Genomic DNA, 13,146 nt, shown 5'->3' on the forward strand with positions numbered 1-13,146 from the left:
CCTAGAAAAGCTGTCTCTTGGTCCCTCTGATAATGCACAAGAGGAATTTCAGAAAATGATCCCTTTAGAAAAGAAAAAGAAGAGGAAAAAAAAAAATACAGGTAAAAGAGCCGTGTTTTAAAATGCGTATTTCAGAGGTGTACGGCGTTGTTAGATGTCCAAGCATCTGACCTGGGGACACAGCATACCTCTTTGCTTTACAGCATCAAAAGCATCTGCTCCACAGTGGGCCAAACTCAACTGTGAAAAGAAAGTCGGAATGATCATCCTGGAGAGAAATATTTCCTCGAGCTCCTTTCTTTTCTCCAGCCTTCAGCGTGGGAGCGGTGGCATTCCGCAGCGCCAGCGCCAGTCCCACCCCGTTGTCCCCCCTGTGCCACGTCTGCTCCCCCCGTTTGCCCTTTTGAGCTCCTGTTCTCAGTGCACTTCTTACACACAGGTCTGAGCTTTGTTTTTTTCATCATTTCAAGTGTGAAATTAATGAAGGCTTTGGTATGGTTGAAAATGAAGGTATTTCATATCTTCTGACAAGCATGTTTGTTTAACATTTATTTTTGTGTTTTTTCCTGCTGGGTCTTTGCATGTCAGAAGAGCCAGGGCCACCTCTGAGTGATAATGTTTTCACATTAGATCAGTCACAGGTATCTTTTGTTTTAAGGAATGCTTTTAATCCAGAAGTGTGGGAAAGCTTTTCTGGAGTAGTACATAGACAAGACTTACTCAAGTTTCTGGGATAACACTGATCCAGCCGCAGGGAGGATCAGTGTGGAGGACAGAAGTGACAGAAAATGAGCCAAATTCCCTTCGAGCTCCTCTCTGCTTGTCTGCCTTTCCCGCCGTCTCTCCTCTCTGGGTTCCAGCTGTCCTCTTGTCCTCCTGTTTCTGCTAATGGCTCATCCTCCACCCTGGTGCAAAGACCGAGAGTGTCACCTGGACCTGGGTGACTGCACCGCGCTGGGGATGGCTGGCCTGATCCTGCGTGGAGCCAGCATGGATCTGGCAGAGGAGTGTGCTGGGGCTCGGTGTCTCCTGACTCCAGGAGCTGCCACCTCAGAACATCTCGCTAAAACCCCTGTAATAGCCAGTAGCCAGCTGTGGGCTATACTAGCACCAAGGCTGGCTACTAGGTAAAAAGGCCAGTTGCTAAAACAATTTCCATTAATAATTTTGGGTTGTCTAAAACGCCTTCTTAACTTTGTTATGTAGAAGATTGCCTGTTAAGTTAAACTATTAATTTCTTCCTGTCCCATCTTTGAACCCATGGTCGTTTGTTCTAGTGGTGTAGTAACCAGGTTTTAGCATTATTTGTGTTGATCACTGCTTGCGCCTTTCCTACATTTAAAAAAAATAATGTGCAAAAGTATCCATGTGTTATCAGTGCTTTTCACTGTTTGTTAATGTTCATAATGTGTCTACCCTACAGAAGAGATATAAGTACATAGTAAAATTAAGACTTTTAAGCCTCTAGGTGGGCTAAAGAGGTGGTACAGGGTACACAGAAAAAGTAAAATTCACAACTGAAGTATTCTGTAATTGAAGATCACTTGATGGCCTTGGTGCATAAGTTCCTTCACCAGAAAGCTTCACAGCCAACTTCCAGGATTTTGGGGTGGTGTGTTGTTTTCTAAGTAACGCAGGGACATGTATGCAGTGAATGCATCCCCTGTGATGGAGATGATCGCTGCCTTCTGTAGGAATGTTCTCCAGTTGTTAAAAATTCACCGTTGCCATCAGTAACGGCAGTGTGGGATCTGAGATACCAGAGACTTTGCCTTTTCCTTTGAACATGAAATCACTGCAGTCTCTCAGACAACATTAGGTGGTAACTGTTGGCAACAGCTACGATGTTAGGAGCAACGTATGTTTCTGGCTAAGTTTTCAGAACCATCCATAACATTATACTACATGTACTTTGCTCATATATCACACTTTCCTTTTGTGCATCAGAATGAATTTGGCTGTCTCTTCCATGCAAAAAGCTAATTAGCCTGGGTTTAATGTGAGGAATTTATTTTTTGATTGGAATCGAAGGGTGAAATTCCAAATGTGGAAATCCAAGCTGTGAACTGGCGTCGACCTACGGCCCCAGCACCGCCGCTCCTGCCTAGATGCTCGTGCTTAGGAGGGACTCATGCATATAGCAAGAAAGCTCTTGGTTTTAAATAGTGCTCAATCCAGGCTGGGGTATGTTCGGGCCAGGCTGTTCAGCCTTGGATTCTTCTGACGTACGTTGTACAACTGTTTTTCCACATGCTGAAGAGCTGGCAGCATTTGGTTTGAAGAGGTTTGGTTAAATTAGATGCTCTGAGTGGTCTATAAGAGTGAGCTAAAGATCAAGGTAAACACATCTATTGATTTATTTCCTCACTCTTCTGAAAACAGGACACAGACTCCAAACAATACATGTGTCTGTGGAATATACTTGTCTTTACCTACATTATGTGTGCTGTGCACAAGTGCTGGGTGGGTACATATATATTTTCACACAGCTCTATGGCCATGTTTGGATTTTTCTGCCCCTAATAGTGTTTGCTGTTTGTCTGTTTTAACTTTATTGAACATCTACAATAGATCTTAAGACCTTTGAATTTATTTTTAATACATGTTCTATTTAAGTGTGTTAAATTTAATACTTTGATCTTACTGCTGCTCAGAAAATATAGTTGGTTATCCTAAACCAAACAATTGTGTATTAGGAGTGTGTTGTTATTTAAGATTTTACAATGGTATACCCTTTTGTTAATAGTGAGGAACATAAAAAATATGTCTGCTGTTTGCAGGGAGAGAGGTAGAGGGAACGCATGTTTTAAAGTGTAAAATGATCATTTTTGAAAAGACCAACTGATGTAGTAACTTTGAAGTTTTAAATTATTTGTGCCATCGCCCTGATGCCTTGCTGAAAACACAAATGCAAATTGCTTTTTGGTTATACCCCCTGAAAAAATTGGGTATGGCTCTCCATCAAAACCACATGCCTGCCATCCAGATAGATGTAAAAGGCAAATTTAGTTTGTGTTGGGAACCAGATTGTAAAGTCTGGGTTACATAAAACTGGCTCTTTCTGGCTCTGGTATGAGTCAGTTTTAGCAATGCAGGATTAACAATTTCACCCCTCTAATTTTTGCCTGTGATCACCTTTGACATTTGATGGTTTAAAAACCTTGAGATCACATATTTTTATAACCAAAACTCCCAGGCTGTAAAACTAATTCTGCTACCTCTGCTAACGACAGCGGCTACACGTGGTGAACACATGTGCTTGCACAAGCGGTGAAGGTCCCAGGTTCAAATGCCGGTGTCAGGCTGAGGTAACTTTCTGCCAAATTGTTCCTTCTGCAGAGTGTCTGATTTACACCATCACGCTGAGCCTGATTTATTTGTTTTAAAGGAGACCGCTGGGCTGTTCTGCTAGGAAAGGCCCTGAGAAATCACAGCTGTTCTCTGCTACTCGTTGTTAGTTTAACTGGAAGAAGAAAATCTTATTTTGTCCATCCTTCACTTCAAGCTTGACACAGATAATAACTGTATGCAAGTTACTGGTTTGGACATTTCTCTTTTTCAAGCTTGCTATAACTCCGTATCGAAGTTTAAGTGTCCTGCTAGAATTCTGAAGCGGGAATTCCCGTCCAGTTAATTATGCTCACCTCACTGCCAGTTCTGGTGAGAAGGATCCAGATCTCTCGGAAATCTTTAGCTCCTGTTTAGCACTAAGTGAAATCGCTGCCTTTCTGAGGGGCCCAGCGGCCTCCTTTCAGTGAGGTGCTCGGCACTGGATAATGCTGCTCTTTGTGCATGTTGGCTCCGTAGCAAACCTGCCCTGCAGTCACAATAAGCAATAGTTAACAAGCACCCATTGGTGTCAGAGAAGTTAGAAGAACTCAGAAGACAAATTAGGCAACGAAGTCTCTGGGAATAATTACTTCCCTTGGGTTTCTTCACAAATTAAACTGATGAAGATTTAATATTTTTTTTTTTTCCCCCCATGGGTTCCTTTGCCCTTGACACACAAGATGAGTTACTAGAAAACACAGTGCCTGAGTGCAGCTAAATGGTAATGGCATATGTCTGTGTAAACCAAATAACAAGTTCTCATTTATGTCTCTTGTAAACGAGTGACCTGGTTGTATGGCTGTGTTCCAGCCATGCAGGGTTATGATTAAAGAAAAGTTATTTTCCATAGTAGAAAGTGAGATGACTTTACAACTGTAGTCAGTGCAGGATTTTTGTCAAGGGAGTGAGTAATTCTGCCCACATAACTGTTAGGAAGATCTTCTAGAAATGGAAAACAAATAATGGGAGAGAATATTCAAGGGGACATAGGAAGAAAGAAAAATTTAACCAATTTAAGTCAGTAGTGGACGTGTGCCATCCCAGGCTGTACCTGGTGATGAGTAGAGTCTGTTCTACTGGTGATTGACATTGACTGGCAAGGACAACTATTAAGAAAAATAAAAAAAGAAAATAGGAGCTTCCATTTAAATCTCAATAATGAATTCCAATTCTAAACCAGAAGCCAGGCACACATCATCCTTTCTCTGCTGAGAAATCTTTTACATTCATTTCAGTTTGTAATGGTTTTTGGGGGAAAAAAAAAAATGAAAAAAAGAAAAAAAGGTTTTCATTATTCATGTGAAAAATGAACTAATTTGCTCACATGCTTAGTCCTGGGGTTAATTATATTATGAAAAAGAATAATTCGTAAGGAACTGGCGTATTACAATAGGAGTGCCCTGAAATGTAAGCTGCTTAATTTGTTAGCTTGCTCAGACCGTACTGTTGCAAAAATCAGCCTGTGGGTATATTAAGCAGCAACTCCTGGGCGTGGGGCTTTGGTCCCGTGTCGGGGGCTGGGGGCAGGCGGGAAGGTTTGCCATGCTTGCTGCTGGGGGATTCCCCCTGTCGCAGCACCCACGGTTCTGGCCACGCTGCTGGTGTGACACCAGAGCGTATTTTGTACCAGGTGAGAGCCTGCCCCAATATGAACTGAAATACCAAAATTTACTGTGGAGTGCTTCAAGTGTCCCTTTTCCATAGTGTTGCAGTGGAAGCGAGGATGCTCCTGGATTCGAGACACTTATTTTACAGGCTTAGAGAAAAGGAGCCATACACTTGCTTAGATTGATCCGTCCTTTTTCTGAGTACAGAATAAAAACAGAAAGAGACAAAGCTAGAAAAAAACACTTACTTTATTCTACACTTATAATAGTACTTTTCTTTGTTGTATTTTCTGCAACTGGAAACTAAAACTATGACTTGAGTTTCCTTTAGTTGAACGTTTGGAAGCCAATTTCCAAATAAGCCGTTCGTTTAGCACCCAATTCCTGGTTCCTGCGTCCTGCTGGCTGGAGCTCGCCCTGCTCAGGCTCCTGCTGTTGCAAACTCAAATTGCTGCTATACATAGATTTTCAGGTAACAGTATAGCAGAGCTTTTAAACACCCCACATTGTACATGGCTACCAAAGCATGCCACCACTGAATTGGTAGAATCTGACCCATCGTTACAGGTTTTACCTGGAGCCAAGCATATTTATTTGTTTGAAATGGTTCATTCACCTTTTGTCCTGGTGGGTCCAGAAGGCATCAACAATCTACAGCTCTATCTTTATCTCTGCTTTTGTTATTTATGTGTTGGACTATTGCAGTGCTCTTCATAGGATGTGACATCTTAAATCTCTTAAAAATACAGGTTGAGCAGAGTGCACGAGCTGCTGCCTTTGTTTTCTTGATGTTCTTTTCTAATGCCAGTGCTGTATGTCTCTGAGCTTGTGTTTGGTCCTGAAGCTGTTGGCCCTAGCTTACCCATGCGTAACTTCAGGTTATTTACACTTACATATACTGACTGTCACTCTCCAGCTATCTTGGCCTGAGAACCTCCAAAATTTTGCATAGCCTTGATTTTTTTTAAAACATGGAAGCTACCAGTTCTTACAGAGATTTATAAAATGTGATCTTAATGACGGTAAATGTTAAAATTTTATAAATGACCTAGCATACCTGTTTTTTCCATATCCTTTTTCAATTAAATTCTGATAACCTGATTTATAGGAGATCATAGGAAGCTGGAGCAAAGACGGAAGTTCTGCATGTAAATTTTCTTGAGATACAGAATCAAGAGGAGAAGGTTGGACATCTTGTTGAGAATAATAGAAAATGCTGGGAAAGAGCCAGCCTTAGTTTGTGACCAAGTGGCTGATATCTTCTACTGATTTTCTTACCCAGGAAAGCAGAAGGCAGCAAGATGCAAGCCTGTCTCAGGTTCAGGGTGCGCTTTGTGAGCTCCCCTTTAGGCACCGGGACTTGTCTCGGCTGGAGTCAACTGCCTGGCTTGTGCTTGCAGTTCATGCTTGGGATTTGGCTCTCAAAGCATAACAGACATCCAGTTGCTAAAGGTCCTGATGTCTAGCTATATAATCACTGCTTTGGAAGTCATCTTTAAAGAACGTTTACCTGCCTGCAAAATATGTGAGGGCTTATATTGTGAAATCAAACCTTCAAAGCTCAAAGCCTTTTCTTGTTTGTGTGCATAACCAGCACTTGTAGGTACTGGAAGTTAGGTATACTGCAAAGAGAATGTATTTTTAGGGTAAAAGCACTTTTAGACAAAAGCAAAGGCTTTTAAGGATGTCACTGCAGAGTCCTGAATTCTTTCTAAAAAGGCTCCATTTTGTGGCATAAAAAGTCAAAGCAGAAAAAAATCCATCTCAGCAGAGCTCTGATGTAAGGAAAGTTGCAGTGCAGCAAATGATGCTTCTTTTATGTTTTGCTCGTAACCATCATAGCAGGCAAAGGCAAACACTTGTCTAATTTGATAAAATATCTTTAATTGCAGCAACGGTACTTGAGGTTTGGACTGGAAGCATAAACTCTGTTTGTAATCATAGTTCCAGCTGTACTCCACAATCATCTCCAATCGTTGCCAATTAGCATCCGTTAGTCTGTTGTTGCTTAATTCAGATGTTCTTGGATGTTTAGTTGCATTATTCATTCCTTGTCTGGGAAAATGTATTTTAAAAATGAGTACTTTTACAGGATATCATTGTACTGTGATAGATTCTGCCTCCCTCGCCTCTTGTTTTAGTTATTCTAGTTGGTCTAGAAAGGAAAACTTTGTGCATAGTTTAGGTCCTGCATTTCACTTTTAGGAAATAGTTGTTTGTGCTTGATAGAGAATTTTAAAGAGGGATTAAAAAAAAAAAAAATCAAAGCTGGTGTTTTTTCAACATAACAGTTTGGTTTTGGAAGTCATTGTTGCAAAATGGCGTTGATGCTTAGGACATTGGGAATGAAAAGAAGGAAGGAAAAAAAAAAAAAAGAGCTCACAGCCATGTATATGCCTACAGAGAACTGTCATAACCACTGATAGAGGTTTTAAAAGGACTTTTAAATGCCCTTTTTCTGAACTGAGTCAAGGCTTTAGTTAGCAGGGAGCAGAAGGAGGAGGCACCTACATACCTGCAGCAGGGCACTGAGCATTCTCTGCTGTTGCACGAGGTGAACGACAGGTCTACTCTAACACAGCAGTGCTTGCCAGCATCTTGGGATTTAAGAACTTGTTGCTTCACTTATTTAAAATTTGAGCCTGTTTTTTTTCCCTCTACAGAATTTTATTCTGACTTCAAAGGAGTTATTCATGTGAGCAAGCGCAAATGATTGATGAATCTGTTTTTTTTCTTCATATCATTTTAATAAGGAAAAATTAATAGCAGTGAGGTTTGTTTAGCAAGGGGCTTTGTTTGATTTTGGTTTTGCATCTAAGTTTCATGAAATGAAAATTTTTAGTGCCTCAGAAACAAAAGAAAGCAAACCATGGCAGAGACCCACATCCCCGAGGAACGTGGGCCATACATGCTTTCATTATGTGACTGATGTTCTCTGCGTATATGACTGTGACACGGGCATAAAGAGGAGTGAGTGCAGCAGTAATTTCTTTCAGGAAAAAAAAAGAAAAAAAAAATTAAAGAGAGGAGGATGTGATAACTTGTGAAAGCACAAGTACTACAGCTGCCAGTGGAGACAGTGGCAGTGATGGGTGTTTTCTGGGAGTTCACGCACAAAGAGTCTGTGCCAAACTCTCAGATAAGTTTTCTCCACTAATCAGACGCTTGTTAATAACAGCTCAGATTTACGATACTTCATAACAGCACAAGAAGAAATATTCATCCTGTTATTGACTTTGTGGAGGAAGAAAACCTAATAAAGCATTAAGAGTGCTTAATCAATACACATGTAGGACTGCGCTTGACTATCAGAATGAGCAGCTTTGTTTTCTATTCAGGCAGATAATTTATGGTTGGCGCTGGAAGTGATGGATGTAATTTATGTTTTGGAGACAATTACTGTTCAAAGACGGCTGTTACAAAGCTCTTGCACAAAATGCAGAAAAAGACAAATGCAGTCTCTGGGGCGTGAGTGTTTTGCTCGACAGCCTGTCCAGTATATTTGCTCATTACGTTATATTTACATATAACGTTGCTGTGATGTAGTGTGTATGCTTTCATATGAATTACATTGCATCACAGCAGTGAGTGGCCTTTAAAGTTCAAATTAACTTTCTCAGGTTTCAGGATTTTTTAGACATATGGTTTTGGTTGCAGACCATCTGGGCCATAATTTTAAAAAACAGTGTCTAAAACCATAAGTAAGTTAAGGAGCTACCTACTCGCTGAATGTTTAACACTTTTAAAAATTTAATCAAATTATTTAGATCTATAAATGAGAAGTTGCCAAGTGTACATTATGATTTTCAGACACTTGCCTATAACATCTTATAAAATTGTAAAACAATTGCATTTATACTCCTTTGTTTGTGTACCAAGCACTCAGGTATATTAAAGTACACATATACATGCACTTAAGTTGCACATTATATTTAGACTTTGATTCTAACCATTGTGAGGGTTTTGTACCTGAAAGCAATTCAGTTATGTTTTCCGAGTTAAGAATTTACATCTCTAAATTGCTATTAATGTCAATATAAATTGCCAGTGCTTTTTAGAGAGAGTAAGAAAACCTCTTAAAAAAAGCTCTTTCTTAGATAAAGATTTTTAACGTTTAGATTCCTGAAATTGGACCATCTTCATCATAAGGAAAGAATTCCAACTGGGAAGAAATGTTTGCAGTAAAATGCTGTCTTCCTCCTAAATAAACATGTTCTCATTACTTTGACCCCTAATTGAAGCCCGGTGTGTTACCCTAACACTTTTAAAAAAATCAAAATAACCTTCCCTCTCCCTGATGGTGGGCTTTCTTCATGTGGTATTGCAATAACAATGTGAATGATTTTACAGATTTTATTCCACTTTGGTGATTTATTACAAGTCCAGCGAGCTCTGACATGCACCGAAGTCAGCAGCTTACGGGTCAGAGCACGGGTTAGCCCCAGAGGCTGGTCACTGAAATGGCAAGTTTGCATGTGGTTGCATTAAATAAATAAAGCTGTTGCTCACACACAGCTGATAAATATAGAAACCTTGGAAAATAGGTTTTAAATGCTGGTCTGCAGTTATGAGATTCTCTTTGCTATCTTCAAAATGAATCTTTTTATTAATGCACACTGCTTAAACTTGTTGTACAGGTACAATATACGTTAAAATACCTTAACCTGTAGGCAATGGGTTAGTTGGTGCGTCCCATAGATCTGAGCATGCAAACTGCTGTCAAAATGAAATGGCAATTCACTCCCCTGTTTTCCTGCCACAGAACAGCGGCCTCTCCCTGCAGGGTCGTTCCTGCTCGGTGCAGATGCTTTCTGCCTCAGCAGGTCCCTTCGCCCGTGCAGTCAGGGCAGTCTTAATCCCTTGCTGGTTTTTAAAGATGCTGCATTAAACTCCACGTGGAGCATTTGCAGAGCTGCAGCCCCCACCAGTAGCTCATCATAGAGGTGTGTAGAGGAGACTCCTGCCCTAATGTATTTCTGCTTTGCAGACTGATTTTTTTATTATTATTGTTTTTTCTTCCTCTTCTTGCTATATTTGAGAGCCAGTAATAGTGCAGGTCACTTCTGTGGGATTTAAAATTGGAATTGCCAGTGCGAAACACTTTGTCCAGTGTTTGCTTTTGTAGAAAGTTTTCACTGATTTGTAAGAAGTCTGAAATCACCTAGGCTTGAATAAAAACTTGGTGAAGAGTTGTTTTCTCTGGAACTGAGGATGTCTCTGACTTGCTCTGCTGTGTGATGTTTTCAGACAGGGCGTGAGTAACAAGCAAGAATAGAGAAGTAAAAGGATTGGAATCAGTCCTTCTCCATTTAGCATATAGCTCCTAGGCATATTTAATTGGTCAAAGATGTTCCATTTCATGAAAAAAGGGAACGCTCCCCTACATATCAAATAGTCCACCAGATTTTTAGACAAAAGAATACCTTTTTATGTAGTACTGTTCTATAATATCACATGTGCAGGGAGTGTGGGACATAGGCAAACGCCTACAATCCACATTTTGGAATACTAGTGAATTTAAAATATGCTGTGGATTTTTTTTCCACACGTATGGTAGACAGATCATATATAAAGTTAATATAATGTAGATGAAGGGTTTTTTCAATTTTTTTCCTTAAGACTTCACATGGCAGGATTGAAAGCTGACATAGAGTGTCCCATGGATAATGTTTTTGTGTTGCAACATTGGCTCTATAAATAAATGTGAAGTATTGCAGTAGCAAACATCACATTTATTTTTTTGAAGCGCCTACAGCATGTCATTACAGATGGATTGATAGTCTTGATAACATTGAACTTTTGTCAGACCTAACCTGGCAGACTTGTTACATGTCAGAAATTTTCTGTCATTTTTCTTGCTATTCAAAAGGCAAATATATTTGCAACCTTGAGTGACATTGAATATGGAAAGCAGACAGAAATTTATCATTTGACAGAATTGGCTTTGTTGGTATTTTTTTCTTTTTTTTTTTTTTTTTTTTCTGCAATGGCAAAGCTGTAATTGGATTTTAAAATTCTGACTACTCTGTGTTTCAGGAATATAGAACAGCTGATTGTAGCTTATAAGAGCTATATGAACCATCTTTTTACAAATGTAAAACGCATTCTTTATTACTTCACATTCAGATCATTTATTGTTGTGCTTCTGGGACTGAGGCAACATCTGACCTTTATTACTGAGTTGTGCAAAACAACTTGGCAGAGTATAGGCAATGGAGAAGGTCTTGTACAGGAGGCAGTACAGCAAAGGATGCAGATGCTTAGAGAGCAAATTTTCATAACACGAAGGTTAAAGCTAGTATGATTTGTACCTAGTGAGGGTATTCCTTCAACTGTGAGTGCTCTGTATCAGGGATGAAGCTGCATCACAAAGCTTACCTTGGTGTCTTAACATCAGCTATGATTTAATTTCTGAATTATGATTAGCTTTAAATGATGTATTTGTGTTAAAGAAACGTGTGGATGAAATGTTGGGTTTTCTGCAAATAATAGAAAAAGCAGTGGATTTCTGGTGTAAGAAGCAGCAAAGAAATGAATGAAAACATTTCATCAAAGGATGAAAATAAGTATTAAGGCAGAGACAAGGAAATCCTGGACAGAGCATTAAGAAGACAGAGAGTTGGAAGAAGAAGATGAGGCTATCAGTCATATAGCACTAAGACATTTTTGGGGACAAAACTCATAGGTAGAGCACAGCATTTTATGCTGAACAAGAAAGAAAAAGATTTCTGATTGCTAATAGAAACACGCTGCAATCAAAAGGAAAAACATTCCATACATTAGTATGCAATAGCACTACACACTTCCGAATGTATTATACCCTAGTGAAATCAAGAGGATAATGATTAGATCCTTGGCTAGAAAGGTTTTCTTCCAATATTTTGGTTCCAAATGCAGACACTGGTGCTAATAAATTGGGCTGTATATCGTAGTCCACATCACTTAGTCAATATTTTGTTCTAGGTGATCATGTAGCACTGTAGATGCTAAACAGTGTAGAAGAATAAAGTAGTTCTTCTCATTATTTTGTTTAAAAAAATAAAAAGGGCAAGAGATTTTATTAGTTTTCAATACCGTTAGTATAAATAGAAGTCGAAGCTGTGGAGCGGGGTTATTATGTGGCTCATTACTGTTTATTACCACAAGGCACATCAAGATGTCTGCTACTTAGAGGGAGTAAATCATTTGGAACATGCCTGTTTTGTCGATCTTCTTCACCATGCTCAGCACTAGCATGCTTTCTTCCAGTGCTTTGAGGAATATGTCTAAAATCTGTCGCTTGTCATATGTTCTCTCTGTCTCTTGATGAAGAAAAGTGAACAGACGAATGTCTTATTTTGGTACGATTTGTTTTTGCATTTTTGGGCAGAGGGGAGTGTTTTTCTTCTGAAAAGTTTCTTTCTAAATTGTGTTCCTATGAAAACGAGAAGAGCTTTGCTGATTTCATGTGAGTTAGAATTTGGTTTGTTGTGTAGATCTGAGATAGCTGAGTATTTTTTTTTAAATGTAGATTGCCAGTGTTTTACGGTATCAATGAGGACAAAGAAAGTTTTGTTGTGTCAATAATTACACTTGAATTTAGAGCCACGGAGAAATGAGATGGGTTTCGTGAGCTGCATTTCAGTAAATATTGTTTTTTCATGATACACTCTTTTAGCCTTTTAATAGTCTGAAACCTCCCCAAAAACTTCTTTTAACCTCTGGTTTTTAGCCAGGATCAGAAATGAGCTAGTAAAGTTAAGATCAAGCTCATCAAAGAACTAACAAACCTAGGTAAATCTTACACTTGAACAGCAAAGGATTGCAGTTGAAAGGCTCTCATCTCTCTTGCATGAATGTGAGATTCTTTCCTTTTTTGATTTGTCTTTACAGCACATATTTCTTTTGACCAGAGTCTAATTAGAGTTTTTTTAAAAAGCTGCATTTCTCCACTAGAGATACAATGCCGCTAATATGAAGTAACTGCCTGTGATTTTTAAAGTCATAATGATGCTTGTCTTCTGATGCTTAATCTTCCTCCTCCTGCTTTTCTTGCTCTCTAGCATGAAGGTAATGTGTGATCCCTACCAGTGCCAAAGGCCTTGCAGGTGTGAGATCTGTCACCTACATCCTCATATCAGGCTTTGAGAACGTGGTGTGTCCCCATAGCCCTGGCTTTCCCCTTACCAACATGCTGAGGAGGTCTGCTCTGCCACCAAGCCAGGGCAAG

At 39.5% G+C, this 13,146-nt stretch overlaps 1 protein-coding gene across 1 annotated transcript in view; it reads left to right on the forward strand.

Moving 5' to 3' along the window:
* Positions 1-13,146, forward strand: part of LOC104359579 (multiple epidermal growth factor-like domains protein 6) — a 205,136-nt gene that overhangs the window by 96,770 nt on the left and 95,220 nt on the right. The gene's annotated exons all lie outside the window — the stretch shown is intronic.

Source organism: Tyto alba, unplaced genomic scaffold, assembly GCF_018691265.1.
Source record: "Tyto alba isolate M040663 unplaced genomic scaffold, T.alba_DEE_v4.0 Super-Scaffold_10, whole genome shotgun sequence".
In the NCBI taxonomy this organism is placed as follows: domain Eukaryota; kingdom Metazoa; phylum Chordata; class Aves; order Strigiformes; family Tytonidae; genus Tyto; species Tyto alba.